The sequence below is a fragment of the Vanessa cardui genome, chromosome 24 (genome assembly GCF_905220365.1).
Source record: "Vanessa cardui chromosome 24, ilVanCard2.1, whole genome shotgun sequence".
Classification (NCBI taxonomy): Eukaryota; Metazoa; Arthropoda; class Insecta; order Lepidoptera; family Nymphalidae; genus Vanessa; species Vanessa cardui.
Window position 1 is genome coordinate 9,074,839 of NC_061146.1, and position 22,029 is coordinate 9,096,867.

Below are 22,029 nucleotides of genomic sequence, written 5' to 3' on the forward strand. Positions count from 1 at the left end.
GGACCACCGTTATTCGTCTTTTTGATAATCGATTATTTGATTTAAAAAATAATATAACCAATAACATTACAATACATAACTTTTTTAGTAACTTATAAAATAGCTACGGAACCTCTAATATAAAAATCGCAACGAACTTTAACCATTTTGTTTTAATAAAAGCTTGTGAGTGGTACATTAATACTTGGGATGAACTCTTTGTAGGCTTCGCATTTTATGCGTCAACCGACAAGTAACATTTTTGGGGGATATCCCTAAAATTCTAAATTCAAATCTAATAAAAATTGTGGCTGATATAGGCACCGTACAGAAACAATAGAGGGCGTTATAATCCCGACAGTAGAGACCCCGTGCGAGTAAAAAAAGAAACTTCCCAGACACATTGGTGGCAGGCTGGCAGCTGTCAAGTCTGTAAATATGATTTTACAATGATCAAAATTATAAAATATGGTTTTTTACCAATTAACAATGATCGTAAATATTAAATAATATTAAATTGTAAGTACCTATACGAGGGGTGTTGAGGATTTTCTGTTGCCAATAAAATGGGCGCTGCAGATGGTGGTATTTTTAGATGGGAACCAGTTATTTGGATGTCTACTAAAAGAAACAACGGTTATAGGTTAGATTCAACGATCGACGAAAATTAAACTGTCTTCCATAACAGTTACCCACAAAATTGGTGATTTTTATATAAATAAAATCAAAAAGTACTTTTTAAATACTTGAAGGTATGCTTACGTGTGATTTATAACTGCATTTATCATTTCACTCTTTTATCCCTAAGCCATGGCATGTGATTACTATTAGTAGGGAAATAGTAAAATTTTACACCCTTAAAGTTGTTTTTGGACGTATTACGGCATCTAGAAATACAACAATACATTTCGATAGCTCAAATTATCAAAAATTAACACGATAATTCAGAAATATTTTCCGTTATTTGACTGTAGAATTTCTGAAATTGAGGGTAAAAGTTTTGAATATGAGTCACGAGATGGCAGAGTCATCGCTACGCACGGTGCCTATAATAAGACGTCCATCAGAAGTGAAAAATCAAATTTGACAATAAAAAAAGTATACTTAAAGAAATCAAATTAATTAATACGGAATAACGCATACACGATGGAGTCGAGAGGGCGGTAGGGGGAGGCGGCGGGGTTATAATGCGTAGTGCCGTTGCCTTCATGGCGTAATCATCAGGTCCTGATAGATTTCAGCCACAGTGACCAATCTCGAGGCACACACAACTACATAGGGCATATTATTTTATACAAGATTTTAAATTAGCCTAGTTATTTTATTTGTTATAGTTATTTAATATAGTATATTTACCATGTATTTTATTTTTAGTAGTGGACCTCGATATTTCGACATTATCTACGAATGTCTTGTTCTTGTGAACATTTTGCACAAGTGTGTGCAGAAACACAGGTGTTTTATACACTTTAATTTACGATGGGACGGGACGTCAGGATTTTACATACTTTCCAAGGCACACTTCTGACTCTTAGCTGCTACTGAGAATAAAATGTTTTCTGTTCGACTCAGGATCTGACGACCAGATCTCGGGATCTACGACCACCTATCAATCTACTAGACCAATGAGACAATGAGTCACGTTAGAGCATAAGAGTTGGTCTTGTAAAAGTCACGCCCATATGAATTCACTCAATCAAAACCATTGTAGTTGTCACGATCACGTGTTAACCGAACTCGTTAGAAAGCACTAAGCAGATTCTCTTTATAATAAAGCTGAAAGGTATTTCGCAAAATAATTCTACACTCGGAATCCGTTCACGAGAAGTGTTTTTTGTATATTTCAGAACGTTTCGTGCCTATCATAATAAAATTTTTAGATATTCAGGGAATGGCAATAACATTACTTACGGACTACTACCGAGTAACACCTTTGTTATGAGCATTTGATGTGGTCCAAGTCACAGGGCGCCTTTTTTTCTCGCTGGAAGAACGCGTTACGAGCTTCCGCCACGCTATAAAAATGGAGCATATGTGGGGCCCCCGTATGTGTCGTAAAGTCGTAAAGTCCGCCCCGGCACACCGGGACACCCACTAAAAATCCAGCAATACCCATCGGTGGGCCGGTCTTTTCAGTGGGCGTCACAGGGACCTAGGAGTTTCGAACAATTGTTGGTTTCGTTTGGGAAAGTCTAAAATTGAAATTACACTTGAACAATTGAGGAATCGGATTAAATAAATAAGACGAAAGCCAAGTTTGGAATTGCTTCGACGATTTAATTGCTGTAACTTTGTACTGCCTCTAAAGATCGTATCATTGTAAAACAAACGAGTTTAATGTTATTTGTTCATCGGTTTGTCACATGATATGCATTAATGAGTACGCTCACTAATTCTTTTACCCTATATGAGGCGGTTTGTCTGATGGCAAGAGATCAACACTGCCCTTAGACCATTGAAACTGCAAAAAATATCAACCATAAACCAACAAAGATGTCAGTCATTTTCCAAACTAGAACAGCAATACGTGTTTATGTGTAATACGACGACGAACTCCATGGTTGCCATTCTGATGTCGCTCCTTCGATTCCCACCCAAATCGATGTAGATTACCATTAGTTTTCTATGTTGTCTTGGGTCTTGGTGTTTGTGGTACCGTCGCTACTTATGATTCCCATAACACAAGTGCTTCAGCTACATACATTGGGATCAGAGTAATGTATGTGATGTTGTCTCATATTAATAAAAATATATATAATTAGCAATTCATATAAATTTTACTAAAAAAAAATAAAATGGACGTAGGACTTTTAAATAATCGGATTTAATGAAATTAACAAAATGCAATTAATTAATAATTTATACAAAATGTAACAATTTTAACATTAATTCTACTTTTAAATCTAAGACGTCTAAACACTACAACGGCTCCGAGTGAACTGAATAAAATCTCTTCACGCCGGTCTCCATCTGTTGTTTGTTGTTTTCCTCACTGAACACTTGCACGTGTTCGATTGCAGGTGTTCCTTGCAGGTGTTTATTCAATTGCAGCGCCCGGGTTTTTACGTTCCGAAACTTTATCTCCTAAATATATATTATTACCGATTGGCGGTATAAAGTAAGTGGACGGTACTTACTTAGACAGACTTACATTAGCCACCAAAGAGTTTTCATATGAATAAGAAGGTATATCATCATTGTAAATCAAATTTTAACAAAGAGCGGCAAAACGTCAACCAACACGCCCGAAATTATGATCATGGAACTCAAATGACAAATGTCCATGATCATAATCGCTAACGGAAATTAAGGAGGAAATTTCTATGAAGTTTACATTCGTGTTTTAAATCGGGCGTGTGTGACGTCACAATTAATATATCAATTTTATTTTTCCGCTTTTAGTTCTTAACTTGATCCTGACTATAAGAAAGAATGTAGTGAGGCTGTTGAGTACCAAAACTTACAATATCCAATTTTAAACTCGTGTAAAGTTCCTCTGAATGACTACTGTAATGCAAACAATGTTGAACCCTCTGTTGAAAGTAATAAGATCGAATATAGCGTATCAACATACCCACAGAAGGTGGTTATTCCAAATGACGGTCATATATCGGACTGTAAAGATTCTAGAAGTTTCTGCCTCGTGAGAAGTAAAATGAAGCAAGCTATTTATTACACATGGTTGTTAATTTTATATTCAATTGGTTAGTATTGTGTTTAATAAGTAAAGAATTGAGAGTCGAGATGGCCCAGTGGTTAGAACGCGTGCATCTTAACCGATGATTGTGAGTTCAAAGCCAGGCAAGAACCGCTGATTCATGTGCTTAATTTGTCTTTCATTCGTGTTCAGCGGTGAAGGAAAACATCGTGAGGAAACCTGCATGTGACAAATTTCATAAAAATTCTGCCACGTGTGTATTCCACCAACCCGCATTGAAACAGCGTGGTGGAATATGTTCCATACCTTTTTCTCAAAAGGGAGTGGAGGCCTTTTGCCCAGCAGTGGAAATTTACAGGCTGTTGTTGTAAGTAAAAAATTGTAATTTATAATTAAAAACTTATTTGAATAAAAGTTACCCATGATTGATTGATCAATAAATACCACCAGGTTATCACCATCACCATCAACATGATTAGCCTGTACTATTCCACTGCTGAACGTAGGCTTTCCTTAACGTTGGACGTAGACCTCCCCCAATGCTGGACGTAGTCCTCCCCCAAGGAATCACATTTACTTACCAGCTAAGTAAATCTAGTTCTATTTCGGAAAGAAATATCCAAACCTGAAAACCACTAAAATAAGTTAGCAAGATTTTGTATATCACTTTGTGATTGAATAATTAAGCATTTATTTCGACCAACACAGACCATCATTTACTTAAATAATAAATAATAATAAATATGACACAACATCACATACATTACTCTGATCCCAATGTAAGTAGCTAAAGCACTTGTGTTATGGAAAATCAGAAGTAACGACGGTACCACAAACACCCAGACCCAAGACAACATAGAAAAGTAATGGTAATCTACATCAGCCAGGAATCGAACCCAGGAACTCGGAATGGCGTATCCATGAAAACCGGTGTACACACCACTCGACCACGGAGGTCGTCACTTTAATTAACGAATTCATGTTTTGAATTAAAATTGTCTGGAAGTGGTAAGTTTTCCTATAAAATTACACAAAATAAAGTACGCGCAAATTGTTCTTTAACATTTTTCGTGAGTACAATTATTAAGAATTTTAAACTTTCCTGTGATACCGTTGTGCTCCCTGCATTATCATTACACAGTATAAAGCAAAGCCGCTTCCCGCTGTCTTACCCTATGTATGCTCAAATCTTTAAAATTACACACCGGATTTTGATGCTGTTTTTTTTATAGATAAAGTGATTCAAGAGGAAGGTTATTGAATGTTATACATGGACAATATAGCAAAGAAATGAGGATTATTTTAGACGTTTCTCATGTGATGTAAATAAACCAATTCTGTAGTATATTTATATCAGTATTGCACCCGTGCGTAGCTGAGGCGGGTCTATAGTTTATTTATAAAATTGTCTATTACTAGAGATAATAAATTAATACCTAGAACTATATAGTGTAGGTAGAATCTAAAAATAACGTCTTCATCTAAATAGTTGTAATCATAATAATTACTGCGATAATTAAGTTAATTATTCCGATGTTAAAAGTACAATGTGTATACTTGGTTTTAAGGATCAAGGGTCAGTGACCTTTGCACTCCACAGTTGCGTTTAATTGTTATTTGATGCCTGATGCAATATAGTTTTATTTATTATGCAGAATAATTTTTAGTATGCAAGGAGTGCCATTGTTAACTTAACAATGAATTTTGACAAAAATCAATTTCATCAAGCACAGTGGCTGATAATGTTGATTCAATAAAAAATTATCGCAGAATAAATAAATATGAGACAACATCACATACATTACTCTGATCCCAATGAAAGTAGCTAAAGCACTTGTGTTATGGAAAATCAGAAGTAACGACGTTACCACAAACACCCAGACCCAAGACTATATATACTAAGATTGCTGTAAATACTAATGTTCGAGAAATGTTTGTGTATTCCGATCAAAATTAATAATGTATACGTGAACAGTAAAGTATTATTATAATCAGTGTATCAGTAAAAGTGAAGGGTTTTACTGTGTTATTCCTGAAGTAAGTTTATATACGACTGTGCGGATTGTACACCCTTATAACACAAGATGCATAACGTAAAAGTCGAATCAAAACCTAACCTAACAATGGCTACGGATATCATATAACATTTCGTCCACAAATAACAAACCCACAGACAATTGCTGCTTGATATATAAACAAATGTAACTTATTTCCAGGGTAGACAAAGCGTTCCACTTTTAAAATACCTGGATTGTATTGGCTAATCTCACCGCGAATTGTAAAATAACTGACAGCTCTACATTACATGATATCACTAACACTGTCGACTTAATAAAACTTTTTTTGAATTTGGAAATTGGACATTCTAACGATTATTTTTTTAATTTAGAATTATTCGGTTTTACTCGCATATTTATACAAAATAAACTATAGGATAACTTAGTACGTAATACATACAGTGAACTATTTACTTAGTAACTAATTATATTTGTTCACATGTCATTGTACATAAGTAAATATTGAAACTGTCAAACTGACAGAGATAAGTTCAATGAACTTGAAGTATAGGGGAGATCTTCGTTTGAAATTTGGAACTTAACTTTACATGAAAAAAAGTTACTCTTTGGCATTAAGGGCATTGCAAACATTTAATCTTCTTTTAATTGAGTTGAGTTAAGTAATCTCATTTCAGTGCACCATGACTATTGGACCCTGAATTTTTTTTAAATTAGATTACCAATATTTTTAAATATCTGCTAAGTTTTATTGGTTTGGGTAAGACCTTCAGTCAGCGTAGGTTATCTTAACACATTATGTTCTACCGTTAAAAAATTATGGTTTGTATTTTTGTGCTCAAGTTTGATGAGTGAGTAAGCCAGGTCAAATGTGCCTGCATTTGACCTGGCGACGGACATAACATCTCAGTTTCCAAGGTTCCAAGGTAGTTGTTGACGCATTAGCGATGTGAAGAGTATATGACTTTTGGCGCTCCTAAAAACTTAGCACCCTAGACCCTAAACACTAATGTAAGAACAGCGCTATATCACAAATTTTATAATTAAAATATCACCAACAGAAATTTTATTTCATTTAAATAATTTCATCTCAAGTCCCCATTTTCGTTGTCAAACTAAAAATAGGTCAGTCCAATTCCACTTTTGTTATTGGATTACTATAAATAAAGGCACTCCTTTAAATTAGTAGCTATTAACGTTTCGGAGGGTTAGAATTGGAGAGGTATAACTTAATTTGAGAAGCTGTTTAACACTCAATGTATTGTTTGATTCAATTTAACATGGATGGAACATTAATTATAACGGATGATATTAATGGTATCATGCCTTTGATGGTGATAAATTTGGTGATTCATTTGAATTGGGTATTTAAAAGTTCTTAATGGTTATCGTGAACTTTAGAATGGATTGGAGTTTTGGTAGCAGGTTTTACTGATCTGTTTATTCCAACAACTTGCATTGGAACAGCTTGGAATATGTTCTTAACCTTCTCCTCAAAGGGAGAGGCGGCCTTATGGGCTCAGTATAAGCAGTGGGAAATTTACAGGCTGTTGTAGTTGTTGGTCTGTTTATTTACAAAATAATTATTAACATTAGGTCCATGTATGTAGTAACAGCCTGTAAATTTCCCACTGCTGAGATAAGGCCTCCTCTTCCATTAAGGAAAGGGTTTGGAACATATTCAACCACGCTGTTCCAATGTGGGTTGGTGGAATGCACATGTGGCAGAATTTCGATGAAATTAGACACATGCAGGTTTCCTCACGATGTTTTCCTTCACCGTCGAGAATGAGATGAATTATATACACAAATTAAGCACATATATATAGTGGTGCTTGCCTGGGTTTGAACCCGCAATCATTGGTTAAGATGGACGCGTTCTAACAACTGGTCCATCTCAGCTCATGTACATATGTAAATATGGATTAAAAATTGTTGCTGTATAAAATCTTGACCGCGTGGAAAAAGTGATAGCAGATTTTTGTCGTTGAATCATGATTGCGATCTTCGGGGCTGAAATCGAACACCTTTTGTCAACGGTGGAGGCAATAAGGCGAGGTCTTGTACTTTTAATAAAGCTTTTTGACTCGTAATAGTCTCCAAGGTCCAAGTGTTTCTACATTTATTAATCTTGAAAATATATATATATATATATATATATATATATATATATATATATATATATATATATATATATATATATATATATATATAAGCTTCTCGTCCTAGGTTAACATGGTTATAATACACAGAATACATAAAACTTATATTGAAAAACTTCGATAAATAACATGTTCCCAAGGTTGGTAACACATTGGCGATGTATAAAAAGGTTAAAGTTTCATACATTTTCTATGGGGACCATCAATTGGCCCGTCTATCTAAATAAATAATAATAAAAAGAACATCACATTTATGACTATTTTATTGTTTGGATTAATCCCGGCTGCTGAATTTCACCTTCGGACATCTCGTTAACAGTCTAAGTTTCACCCGCACCACCTTGATGCCCGAAAATCCACAACTGCGCAATTTCTTAGACATTTTCTGCCTCACACAACTACTTTGTGGAACCAGCTTTTGCCGGCGGTTTTTCCGAACCGATACGACAAGGGAACCTTCAAGAAAAGAGCGTCTTCCTTTCTTAAAAGCCGGCAACGCACCTGCAAGCCCCCTGGTGTTGCAGATGTCCATGGGCGGTGGTAGTCACTTTATATCAGGTGAGCCTCCTGCTCGATTGCCACCTATGTCATAAAAAAAAGACTCCATTATTTGTAGGGTTAGTAGTGATTTACCATCAGGTGCATTGGCAAACGTGACTATTACCTGTGTCATAAAAAAACAACACAAAAATATTGTTCAATTAATAACACGCGAGAAAAAAACACATCATAACAAAAGTAAATTTCACGCATCGCTTTTAATTCGTACATATTCATCACGGAAATTACACCCCGAAAAAAGTGACTCCGGATGAATTTTTCATCTCGCGTTCGTGAGCGTTGAAAAGGGGATGTTTTATGCGTTAATTGGTTTAACCAATTTAGCTGTTAGTGAAAAGTGTGTGACGTTTTAATACGTTGTTGTTAATACATCGTATTTATATTCAGTACAGGTGTACTTAATAATTGTGAAGGTATTTATCATCATTATCATTACATAGTATAAAACAAAGTCGCTCACCGCTGTCTATCCCTATGTATGCTTAGATGTTTGAAATTAATCTACGGATTTTGATGCGATTTTTTTAATAGATAGATTGGTTCAAGAGGAAGGTTTATATGTATAATTTTTGCACAATTTAGTAGAGAAATCCTGACGGTTTTAGACGTGCAAAGCCTGGGCGTGTCGTTGGAATTTTAATAAAATAAATAATTGTGGATTAGTTACTGTTTTTTTTTTAATAATATTGGATTTGTTGAATATTCAATGATATTATTTTTGCTTCAAATACAAATGAAGCTTTTGTTAAGCTAGTTTATTAACTATGGGTTATTTTGGTGTGTTTTTTATTTATAGTTAGGTGGACGGACCACTTGATGGGAAGCCATTGCTGGCGCTGTAAGAAATAATAACAATTCCTGACATTACCAATGCACCACCCTTGACTACCCACCCCAAGTCGGAATACAACGACACTGTTTTGCTGTTTAGCGATAGAATATGTATTTAAAATAAACATATACATTTAAAAAGACAAATCGCTAAACAAAAATGATCCTGATGATGAAAGTTTTATATTAAAAATTATATTTTTGTAAAAAATCTTTAGCTCTTAATCTCCGACCGTTACCTTAAGCCAGTGTCGCACTATATTTAATAAATATTTTAAACCTGGCTTTGATACTAAATAGCCCAATAGGCCCAATCGTCAATTTCATCCAAACAAAAAATAAGTAACAATATGCTTAGGATCAGAAACAAAACAAGAAAAAAATAATTAGGAAATATGGCAGAAACATCTTATTGCGTTAATACGTCTGAATTTAATATCCCCTGACGGACAGGTAACTCAAAGGAACAAAACATTCCTCTCATTAATTATCAAAGACAGTATAAAATTAAATTTTAATTAACCTCCCTACATTACTCAGTGTTATTTAGCGCGAGTAATAAATATATACAATAAAAGGACCCTAGCACGACCATCTCATTAAATGTCAGTATCAATTAAGGCTGTAGTGGCTTCAGGATTAAATGCGGTAGAACTTCTGCTAATAACGATTTTTCTTACTGGCATATGACGTCATAATGTTATACTAAACATTTATGAAGGAGTTTATATCTATAACGCATAACACTCACACATGCTCATAAACTCATACAAGCGTTTTTGTATGTATGAGTGTTTGTATAATTCCATAAATATTTTGTAATAGTTTTTCAAATGTTAATTATTTTCACTGTAAAGCAATAGGCTAATTTGAAACCTGAAATTGAAATGGTTTACATCCAATAACGCCGAAGATTTTGGAATTATTAATAAATAACTTTATTTTCAGGAGAGTCCCGTCTATGAAAGGTAAATTAATGGATTAATGACATGAAAGTGGCTGGGCATTTCATTGACAGGTTAATAAATAATTATTTATTTTGTAGGTAATTATAATTAGCTACAACATAAACATACACAGACATTGTTGGATTTTCCTAGTCTACAACATTTTGGTGTGTGCTTAAGTGAGTCCCTAAAATGTAATCGGTTTCCATATTTTTTTTTTATATAATCAAATAAATATATTCCTATTTTGTTCTTACTAACGAGATATTATTGAGATGAAAAACTCGTTAAAAAAAAAAAAAACTTATATGAAATAAATATATTTTAGAAAATTGATATGAATATGAAACTTTCTTTACACGTGTCATATTATTTTGGAGATCAGTCCCGCTGTTATCATAACAAGCTCCAGAAAGCTGTTTTCAAGTGATCTACAAATACCCAAAAAAAACTTTACCTATGGGGCGACCCTAACCGCGTGGTTTACGGGTTTTTTGCATCCATGTACTCTGGGTTAAAAGGGCCTGTTCAACTTCCAACCGCGATCATACCTTCTTTATTAATATTTTGCCTGACGTTTTGTCAGAGTTATAGTACGACACAACTTAGATGTAGCATCGGCAAAATTCGTAAAACCGATCACATCCGAATTAAGTACGCTATCCCAAATTAACAATATTTACTTCTTGTGCGAATATGATCTTTATACAAACGTAATAACTTGTAATATCATATTACCTAACATGTTCGTCAATTTTACATCAATTTACATGCACTCACTTTCTCGGGTTGAACTGACGCGAGAATCTAAAGAAACGACGAATAGCGTTGAATGGCGCGATAGGGAGCTATTTCTATTGGTTGAATTTGCCGATGCTACATCTAAGTTGTGTCGTACTATACTTAGATAGTCCATTATGCATTATTATATGAGTCACGTATTGTTAATGTGATCGGGGTTTGGATCTATGGCTTTGTTTGTTTAAGTTTTACTTTTCTTTGATTGCCTATATGATAAACTTCAGGTTGTGATGTCTGCTTCCTGGATATATTTTATAGCCATAGTTATTTTTTGTGATTAAATGACATACTTCTTGAGTCTGACTAAAAATTATGATTACTAAAGTTATTAATTTCGGGATATTTACCATGTCTGAATGTCTTGTTCACGACACATTTCGAAGATTCGTAGATAATGTCGAAATATCGATCTCCACCGAATAAAAATAAAAAATATGGTAAATATAAATATAAAATTTATGATGTTTGATACTTTTGGATTGGCCTTTTTTTGGCGCTTATGGCATACTTTTGTAAGTCCACTAAATATTACAAAAAACGACAGCCAAACAAGTGTTAAGTATTATTGTGTTTTGGTGTGTGAGCGAGCCAGTGATCATCATGACACCTTTTGATGTCCCATTATAGCTCCCAACGGTGGTGGATTGGGGTGGGGATGCTAAGAGTTTTGAATATAGCGGCAATGTCTATGGGCAGTGGTTACCATTTATCATCAGAGGTTATACTTACCTGTTTTATTTATAACATAAAAATAATCAAGTATATCGTTGTATTTAATTTCCGAAAGAATATAATACCAACACGCAAAATAATTACTACGCATTATAATTATTCATTGCCGAGATTTAGCCAAGAATATTAGATAAGGCGCTTGCCTGTATACGAAATAAATATAATACATAAGAGTATTCGATAACAAGTTTTTAATTAAAATGTGTAATCATTAAAACTCATTTATCCAATCCAATCGATCAGCCAATTTCCGTCTATGGCTAGACATAGGCCTCTCCAATTGCACGCCACTGAGATCGTTCTTGGGCTACTCGCATCCAGCTCCTGCCAGCCGTCTTGCGTAAGTCGTCACTCCACCGTGCGGACGTCCTACACTACGTTTGCCGAGACGCGGTCTCCACTCTAGAACACGTTTCCCCCAACGGTTATCGGTGCTGCGACAAATATGCCACTGCCACTTTAGCTTACTAATCCGGTGGGCTAATCTAACATATAAAAATTTTAGTAATTAAGAAAGTGAGAGTAATAAAGATTTACAGATTTAACCTATTACCAACAAACATTCAAAATTAAGCACCAATAAGGTTTTAGTTTAAGGCTTAAAAAGTCACTGGTTCGATCATGAACCTTGAGCTATTGGCGTCTCCCGCTCCTTGCATAAGCTTTAACCTTAATGGGAGGGGTAAATAGGAATATGAATGTTTGTCTAAAACTTAGGCATTGCTACTAAAGGGGCTTTTACAAATAATTTAAAAAAAATTATACTAATATTATAAATGAGAAAGTACCACTGTCTGTCCGTCGCTCTTTGACTGCCAAATAGAAGCAAACTCTAAGAAAAACATAGGCTACTTTTTTGCCTAACACGTGACAACCAACCACAGTGGTATACAAGAAACAACAACAACAACAGCCTGTAAATTTCCCACTGCAGGGCTAAGGCCTCATCTTCCTTTGAAGAGCTTAGAACATAATCCACCACGCCGAACCAATGTGGTTTTGGTGGAATTCACATGTGGCAGAATTTCTATGAAAATTGACACATGCAAGTTTCCTTACGATGTTTTTCTTCACCGCTGCGATCGAGATGAATTGTAAACACAAATCAAACACATGAATATTCAATAGTGCTTGCCTAGGTTTGAACCCGCAATCATCGGTTAAGATGCACGTGTTCTAACCACTGGGCCATCTTGGCTACCTTAGTTACGGCTCTTAGTGACATATAAAATAAAAATTAATCGAAATTATTAAATAAAAGATACTGTCAGTAAATCTTCGTAGAAACATTAAAGACGCCAGATTTAATCTGAAGCTATAACACGAAAATCCGGTTTAATCCAGTATCAATTAGGTTGCTACCGAATTGATCCTTTTAAAAGTTTTGTAAGGCTTTTTAAATAAGCTATTCACTGAATCGGCTGTTAAGATCTCTTACGATTTGAGACATTTGATTATATGAATTGTTTTTCTTGATTCACCTTGAATTTATTTGATACTAGCGACCCGCCTCAGCTTCGCACGGGTGCAATATTGATTCTAAATATAATACAGATTTATTTACACAACACATTACAAACTTCTAAAATTATCAGTGTTTCTTTACAATATTGTCCATTTATTATATACAAAAACCATCCTCTCGAATCACTATATCTATTAAAAAAAATTAATTACTAAGCATACATAGGGACAAACAGCGGGTATCGACATTGCTATATACTATGTAGTGACTACCTGCCGCCCTGAACTATTGTCTTTTAAGGGCTGGTCAGTGGTCAGGTATCCTTCCTTCAAAGCAAATTTCATTGAATTAAACTTTTTTACTATAACAAACTTATGTTTTTTTCAATTACTCATGATAATAATTATGTGTATTAATTAAAAAACCTTTTAGTTTTAATTTAAAATAATAAACCTTTTTATCATTATCGTACACCAATGCACTCTATCCGTTAAAGCTAAACGAGCATAGCATTTTCTATAACTAAAATATTATATTACTATTTTATCTAATTGATACATATTCTATATTTTGTTGATGGTAAAGCAAAGCGATTTTTTTATGGTATAGGTTGGATGAGCATATGGGCCACCTGATGGTAAGTGGTCACCATCGCCCATAGACAATGACGCTGTAAGAAATATTAACTATTCCTTACATCAATGCGCCACCAACCTTGGGAACTAAGCTATGTCCCTTGTGCCTGGAATTACACTGGCTCACTCACCCTTCAAACCGGAATACAACAATACTGCTTACTGTTATTTAGTGGTAGAATATCTGATGAGTGGGGGTAAATACACAGTCGGGCTTGCACAAAGCCCTACCACCAAGTATAAAATTTTTATTTTTATGTGATTCTATTCTAGAGATTGTCTTTGAATTCTCTGTGTGTATTTCTTATTTGTTTTATATCTAATATTTTTGAGACAAGGGCTCGTGCTTTCGAAGTCTAAATAGAGCTTAGAAGTTCAGAGATGTAATTAATCTAGTGCAGGGTACAATGCTACTGGACAATATGTTTTGCGCGTGTAATTTATGTAATTTATATATCCTATATTTCTATTTATAAGCAATAATAATTCTAATATATCTAAAGTAAAATATAAAAAACAAAAAAAAAGAAACGAAAATGTTTTTTTTATTTTATAAATTATGCTAGCAATGCCCCAAGTTAATAGAAAAAGTATTAATATTCTCCTCGTCCTCCATTTTAATATTACAAACAGACACTCCAATATAAGTAAGTACAGATATAGATACTTTCTTATGACGTGTGATAAGGTCCGCTTTGGACCTTATCCGTGACGTCACAAAGGATTATCTCTTGAACATACACCGCAGCGGTCTCGTATCGGCAATATAACTCGTCCACGGTCAAAAGATCAATTTGCTTTTAAATCAATTTCAGAAGCCTTATCAGTTTCGGCTGCGAAGATGTGGTCTCAAATTTGACATTTCATCGAGGAAACTCAATTATTGTAATATTCGTATCTTTTTCGGAAATAAAGGTCAGTAAACGAATGAAATTTGGCAGCAAAATGCCTCTGAAGTTTTTGCTACAATAATATAATAATAAAAGTAATTGTTAAAACTATTAAATAGTAATTACAAAGGTAACTTAATTATTATTGATTTAAATCAAATTTTACACTTAAGAATAATTGGAGCTAAAGTCCTTATAGGCTCACAACAACAGCCTGTAAATTCCCACTGCTAGGCTAAAGGTCTCCTCTCCCTTTGAGGAGAAGGTTCGGAACATATTCCACCACGCTGTTCCAATGCGGGTTGATGGAATACACATGTGGCAGAATTTCTATGAAATTTGTCACATGCAGGTTTCCTCACGATGTTTTCCTTCACCACTGAACACGAGATGAATTATAAAGACAAATTAAGCACATGAATCAGCGGTGCTTGCCTGGGTTTGAACCCGCAATAACACTAGCAAGACCGAAATTTTGAACTACCTATAAAGACCAAGTGGGGTCAAATGACTCATTCATGGGTTGTAATGTTTTATTCGTGTATTATGGTTTTAAGTTTTATTGATTAACATCTAATACTAAATAAAAGAACCTAAAAGTTATTAAACATCTAACACGTGATAAAAAAATTAAAAAATTAGGCACATTTTTGACATTTTAGCTCCTTGTTTACATTACAAGAGCCACACAAAGGCTTTTTACAACTAATACAAGATTTATTAGTTTTGTTCCTGCATTTTTGCACGTTCTCCTTCAGGCTCTGGGGCTATGCTATTATCGGGCTGTGAAAAAGATGGTGTCATCAGGGAGCTGGTATCTTGGCCGACTAACTCCCTTGCCAAGTCAAGAATGAACTTTTTTCTACTGATTTTTTTCTCGGATAGTTTTTTGTACAAAATCCAAGAATTAATTGCTGCCAAATCCAAAATATTATAAAACACTTGCACGGGCCAGCGACGAGAAGGTGCTTTGACGCTATATTTCTTGGCCATTTGATCAATAACGTCTACTCCAAATTTCGTAGCATTGTAAAACTTCACCGTGTTCGGTTTCTTTTTTGCTTCTTCTGGATCAACAAATATATTAGAGTGAAGTGAACTTAGAATCATAACTGATTTTGAAGGTTTGCCTTGATAAACTGTAAGTATGCAGGTTTCAGAGTTGTGAATATGTGTTTCATATAAACTAAGGGATGCATTTTTTATAGTAGCTGGAATATCTCTTCGTGTTTTGTTTACCGTACCAACTATTGATGTACGTTTTTCAATTAGCTTTTTAGCTAAACTTACACTGGAGAAAAAATTATCAGTTGTTATATTTCGACCGGTATTCAAGTATGGGTCCATGAGTCGCAATACAACGTGCTCACCTAAACTTTGATTTTGTGGACGGCTTTTATCTCTTCCTAAATATGGGAAACCATTACACAAGTACTTTGAATCAACATCAACGCAAAGCCAAAACTTTATTCCAAACTTGTCTGGTTTGTTACCCATAAACTGCAAAAATCTACACCGAACTTTTGTGGAAAAAAGCTGTTCGTCAGCAGTAAGATTTTCACCAGGCTTGTAACATGAAATACTGTTATGGATGAACTTATTCCATACTTCCGAAATCATTGCAAATTTATCTGTTTGCAAACGTTCAGCCCTTTCTGTTCGCACATCAAAACGCAGGAATCGCATTATTTCTTTGAAACGATTCCGAGCCATGTTTTGTGAACAAAACTGAATACCCCAATTCTTGTCCCAAAGGTCATTCACAGCAATATTTTTAGCTCCACAGGCTCCCCGAGCATAGATAATTGCAATAAAAGTATGTAATTCATTCAATGGGAGTGTCCAAGTATTATCTTCAAGTTGGCGGCGAGCTTCGGTTTCAGTGCATTTCTGAATATGCCGCAGCATGGAGTCATCAATGATAAGTTTCCATGCAGATAAAATACTTCCTTTGTAACACCTTTTTGCAAAAGCAGTTGGTCCAGCTTCCTCTGTTAGAATATTCTGTCGTGGACGACGACCAGGTTGATTCAAAACTGATAAGTTTCCAGGAGTCCAACTTACACCGCTAGAAGATACCTCGACATCAGTGTTGTGGTGAATAATTTCAGTTTGTACTCTGGAACCTCGGCCACGATGCCCTCGACCCCGACCTCGACCTCGACCTCTTCCTCTTCTAAGTTTGCGCTACGTAAAGTTGAGAGAGGTACTGAATCTGAAACATTAGAGTAAACGCTAATATAATAAAAGGTTTCCTTTTCTCTCAATATGAAAAATCTTATTTTATTTTCATCATTATATAAAATAATATACACCTACCATCAGAATCGCTATGAGTGTGATCATCATCCCTTGAAGAATCACTATTTTGTGTAATATTGTAATCACTTTCTTCACTATCTGAGTCTAAATGCAAAATGTGCCTCTCTTCTTCAGTCGGTTCACAATCTGATTGGTCGTCCGGTAAATTTTGTAACACTTCCAATATTTTAGAAGGGCGAAGGGAACGATAATGAGGCATTATATTATTATGGCGAGCCGTGATACGTCTTTGCTTCGACAAGAACAAAACAAGAAAGAAACGAAATCTTTTATTTCAACTACCCACAACACCGAGTATATTCAACGAAATGTAAATATTTACAATGCACGCACGCAGTGTCAAATGACCACTGCGGTTTTTCTAGGTAGGTGATAATTTTTAATCAGTATTTATCTTGCTATCGGTAAACACATATCAGAATAATGTAAACAATGACGAAATATTAAAAGTCATAAAACGACAATGACTTCAGTCTATGGTTTTGATAATATGATTGATCAAAAACTTCATTGGTCTCTCAAAAACTCTGGTCTTTCTAGTGATAATCGGTTAAGATGCACGCGTTCTAACCACTGGGCTACACAATAGGCTCACAGTAGAGTTTATTGGGAGAGATCGTTGCGTAAGGAAATAGCGTTCTACCCCCTCTGGGCACTCTTATTTCCCCTTCTCTTCCTCTTCGTCTTTTTCTTTCAAATACAATTGTATGTATTAAACAGCAAGGCTGCAAGCAGGCTTGCCTATAGCAAAACTGTCCATTAATTTTTTTTTATATTATAATTGAAATGCTACACTTTTCGTTAGCGTAATGGCTATTAAAAGTGAAAATTAAAACAAAATAGTAAAAAAAATTTTCGAATTTTTTTCTTTACTTAAGCTTAATGATTTGGTTAAAAGAAACAGACAATATCGTACATTAATTGTTTTACTTCAGTCCGTTATTCAATATAAAGTAACAATAGTACTTAATACCATAATAATAACAGCCTGTAAAATTCCCACAGCTGGACTAATGCCACTCCCTTTGAGGAGAAGGGTAAGAAAGATCATTCTATCAGTTCCAATTCAGAATTACGTTGACATTAGACATAGGTTTCCTCACGATATTTCCTTCACCGCCGAGCTCGAGATAAATTTTAAACACAAATTAAGCACATGAAATATCAGTGGTGCTTATCTGGTTTGAATTTATAAGCGCTCTAACCACTCGACTCTACTGGACCATCTCGGCTTAAACGGATACATTAGTGGCAAAATTTATTGAAACAAAATATGCAGGTTTCTTTCCAATAAAGCACGTGAAACTTCAGTCATGCTTACATAGGTTTGAATCCGCAATCGCTGATCAAGATGCAAGCGTTGTAACCACTGTGTCATTTCACGGCTATATCGAATATGATAATAACAAAATCCTTACGATCATAATCAGCAACACCAAAACTTTATTATAAAGACGAGACTTATGTATTAGACGAACCCCTCCCCCTTCCCTTTCCTTTATAAATTCTCCGTGAGATCCTCTGAAACATTTTCCACATCATTTGATATATCCTTTTTAAACATTGCTGAAATACCATTACGTAGTATAAAACAAAGTCGCTGAGTGTCTGTCCCTATGTTTGTTTAGATCTTTGAAATTACTCAACGGATTTTGATGCGGGTTTTTTTAATAGATAGAGAGATTCCAGAGGAAGATTTTTGTATATAATACATGGACAATTTAGTTGAGAAACGATGTGAATTTTAGATGTTTCTAATCTGATTGTTGATGTGTCTACACAAAGCCAGGGATAGTGATGTGCATGCTATAATGAAACACACTTCCCGGAACGGATATGAGTTTATTTATTATCCATATTAAAATTATATACCTTTGACCAACCCAAACGATAGCGTGATTCAATGTACTACCAGCGCCATCTAGTTATAAAATAGTAAACTAAAAAATATAAATCATGAAATCATGTTCGCTCGCGCGGACAAGAGTGTGTGCGGGCACCTCCACGGTATCGCGCCACTACATGCCAGACCACCTGACGGGCGTCCTCAACCTCGTGAGCTCCTGCTGCCGCCGACAACCTGCCCCGACGCAGACATCGACGCAGACGATCTGGAGCTAGGATAGGACGACAAACCACCGGACATGACACCCCCAAGGACGAGACAAACTAAAGATTAGACCACCATCGTACTAAGAAGAAGACACCACTGGGTCCACGGACCCTGACCCATCGGGTCAAGAACAAATGACGCGGTAGCCGAGGCTACCGAGGAGGAAAAGCCCGGGTAAGGAGGGTAACCTCGAGGCCCGTACCCAAGCCTAGCCAAGGCCAGGCTGGAAGATCCGTCGATCGAAAATCGATTGTACACTGATGTCGTAAATAAACAAATTCTGTAGTATGTTTAGTTTCAGTATTGCTCCCGTGCGAAGCCGGGGTCACTGGTTGTTAATAATAAATATTTATAGTACAAAATATTTTCCTTTTATGTACTTCACACCCTTTCTTCAAACGATCGACCCTTCTCACGCATCAATCATATGGGCTCATTAGTGAAAATTATACAAATAATATGTATAATATTAGACTATTATACGGAGGTCCCTTTAGAGTTAACTATAAATAATAGAAAATGAAATTCACGCTTGTCACTTCGGCATTAAGCAGGAAATTACGAAGCGTTGCTTCTTATACAACTACTAAATATACTAAAACCTTTTTAGAAACGCACTATTTATTCTAATATGTGTTTTATGTATAATGATTTAGGAGTTATTTTAGTAAGTCACGAACACGGCTTTTTACTGTTATTTTCTTATATATTTTTAAAACTTTTAAAGGATTGGTATTCTTTGTGAAAGACTGTTTAGGTACCTATTCATCAGATTTCTACCACTTAAAAGCAGTAATTATTTTATTTGTTGAAGTCAGTGAGCCAGTGTAAATACAAGAGACCTAACATCTTAGTTCTCAATGTTGGTCGTTTCGGTTGGAAATAGTTGCCATTGTCTATGGACAGTGGTGACCACTTACCATTGAGTTACCAATTTGATCGTTCTATATGATAAAAATAAAATTAACTCACATATTTTTAATCAAATCAAATCATAATATACTTTATTCAAGGAGGCTTTTACAAGCACGTTATTATCGACATTTAACAACTACATTAAGTAAAGCTACCCCCGGTTCGGAATGCAGATTTTACCGAGAAGAACCGGCAAGACATAATAATTACCCATTTTCAGCATTTAAAAATACAAAGTAATTGAAAGAGATTACATAAACATTATTAATAGAATAAAATAAAGTCTTGTACGAATATAATGACATTTTGATGTTGAAAGAAATTCAAATGCAACGTTGCGACAAAACACATCTGCTTCGATAATATATCGAGCACTGCGAACAACTTTTGAAAATATCACGACATTTGAATACGAAGAGACTTTATTAAATGCAATATTATTGAATATAATATTTAAATTGAATTTTATTTAGATTTTTAAATAATGTAGAGTACGTGATTGCATTTTTACTTTTAGAATACTTTTGGAAATTATTTAAAAAATATTGGGTTTCGAAATATAAGAGTAATGACTTTAAATTATAAAAACAATTATATTACTGGGCTAAGTTATTTTTTGAGGGGAAAGTTAATGCAGGTCGGGTACACATGTGGTTGAATTTCGTTGAAATTAAGCACATGCATGATTCCTCATGGCGTTCCTTCACCGAGCCTGAAATGAATTATAGACAAAAAATTAAGCACATTTAATTCAATGATGCATGCCTGGGTTTGAATTCTCAATCATCGGTTGAGATGCACGCGTTCTATTCACTGAGCCATCCTGTCTCTTATACAATTATAAATTATTTAATACATTAATATACAATAAAATACTTAATATAGCTACAATAAATACAAGAAATTATCAGAATAATTTATGTATTCATTATTTAGTCCACCAACTCCTCCCTCAGGATATTCGTTACGTTCCCTGTTACATCGAGCAACCTACCATCAAGATAGCAGTAACCATCACCTATGCCGACATAGTATGACGAGCACCTTAGAAACAGGGGGTCCGGATCCAACGACCGGGGAGAAGGAAAAAGCGGTATGCGCACCTTCTCACCAGGGGTGGGGGTCTCGGTACCCTGGGAATCCCTCCTAGGTGTTGGAGGCCCGTATAGGCGGGCCAACCATCAGGGCGTCACGGTAGTATGCGTAAGCGATCCCGTGGCATCCGCCGAAAGACGGAGAGGGCTGGTTTATTAGTGGGTAAACCCAGTGTGCTTGGGCGCACTCGGCGTCCAGGGCTCCGGGGAGACGGGCTTGCACAAAGCCTTACCACCGAGTAAATTATAGGTTCCGGATCCAATAAATCAGTCCAGATGAAGTGCGCTGCTAGCACATCCATAACATCAAACTTTTGCGTTATTTTATCAAGAAACTTTTCATAAAATATGTTTGATACTAATAAAATTGTGGAATGCGATGTGTGTACTATCCGGCGCCATCTTGTTTCCAGGTCGCATTGTGTGAAGTATAGCACTTGTTCCGCTAAAGTAATGCAACAGGTTCGCATTATGTTATAGCGGGCAAACGGGCAGGAGGCTCACCTGATGAAAAGTGATTACCACCGACCCTGGATATCTGCAACAGCGGGGCGGAAACACAGTTCTCAACATTTAAAATACAAAATAATGTTAGTTAAATACAATTATATAATTGAATTTAACAAAAAAAAATTGTAGCCTAAGTTACTCCCTATTATATGAGTTATCTGCCAGTCAAAGTCCAGTCAAAATCGTTCCAGAAAATTAGTCGGAACAAACAGACAGACAGACTGACAAAAATAGTAAAAAATGTTATTTTGGTATATGTACCGTGTATACAATATACATATGCATTGAAATAAAAAAGGCTATTTTAATATTACAAACAGACACTCCAAGTTAATATATGTATAGAAATCTTAAAAATCTTAATTTTGATATTTTCATAATTTATTTTTAATTCCTTAC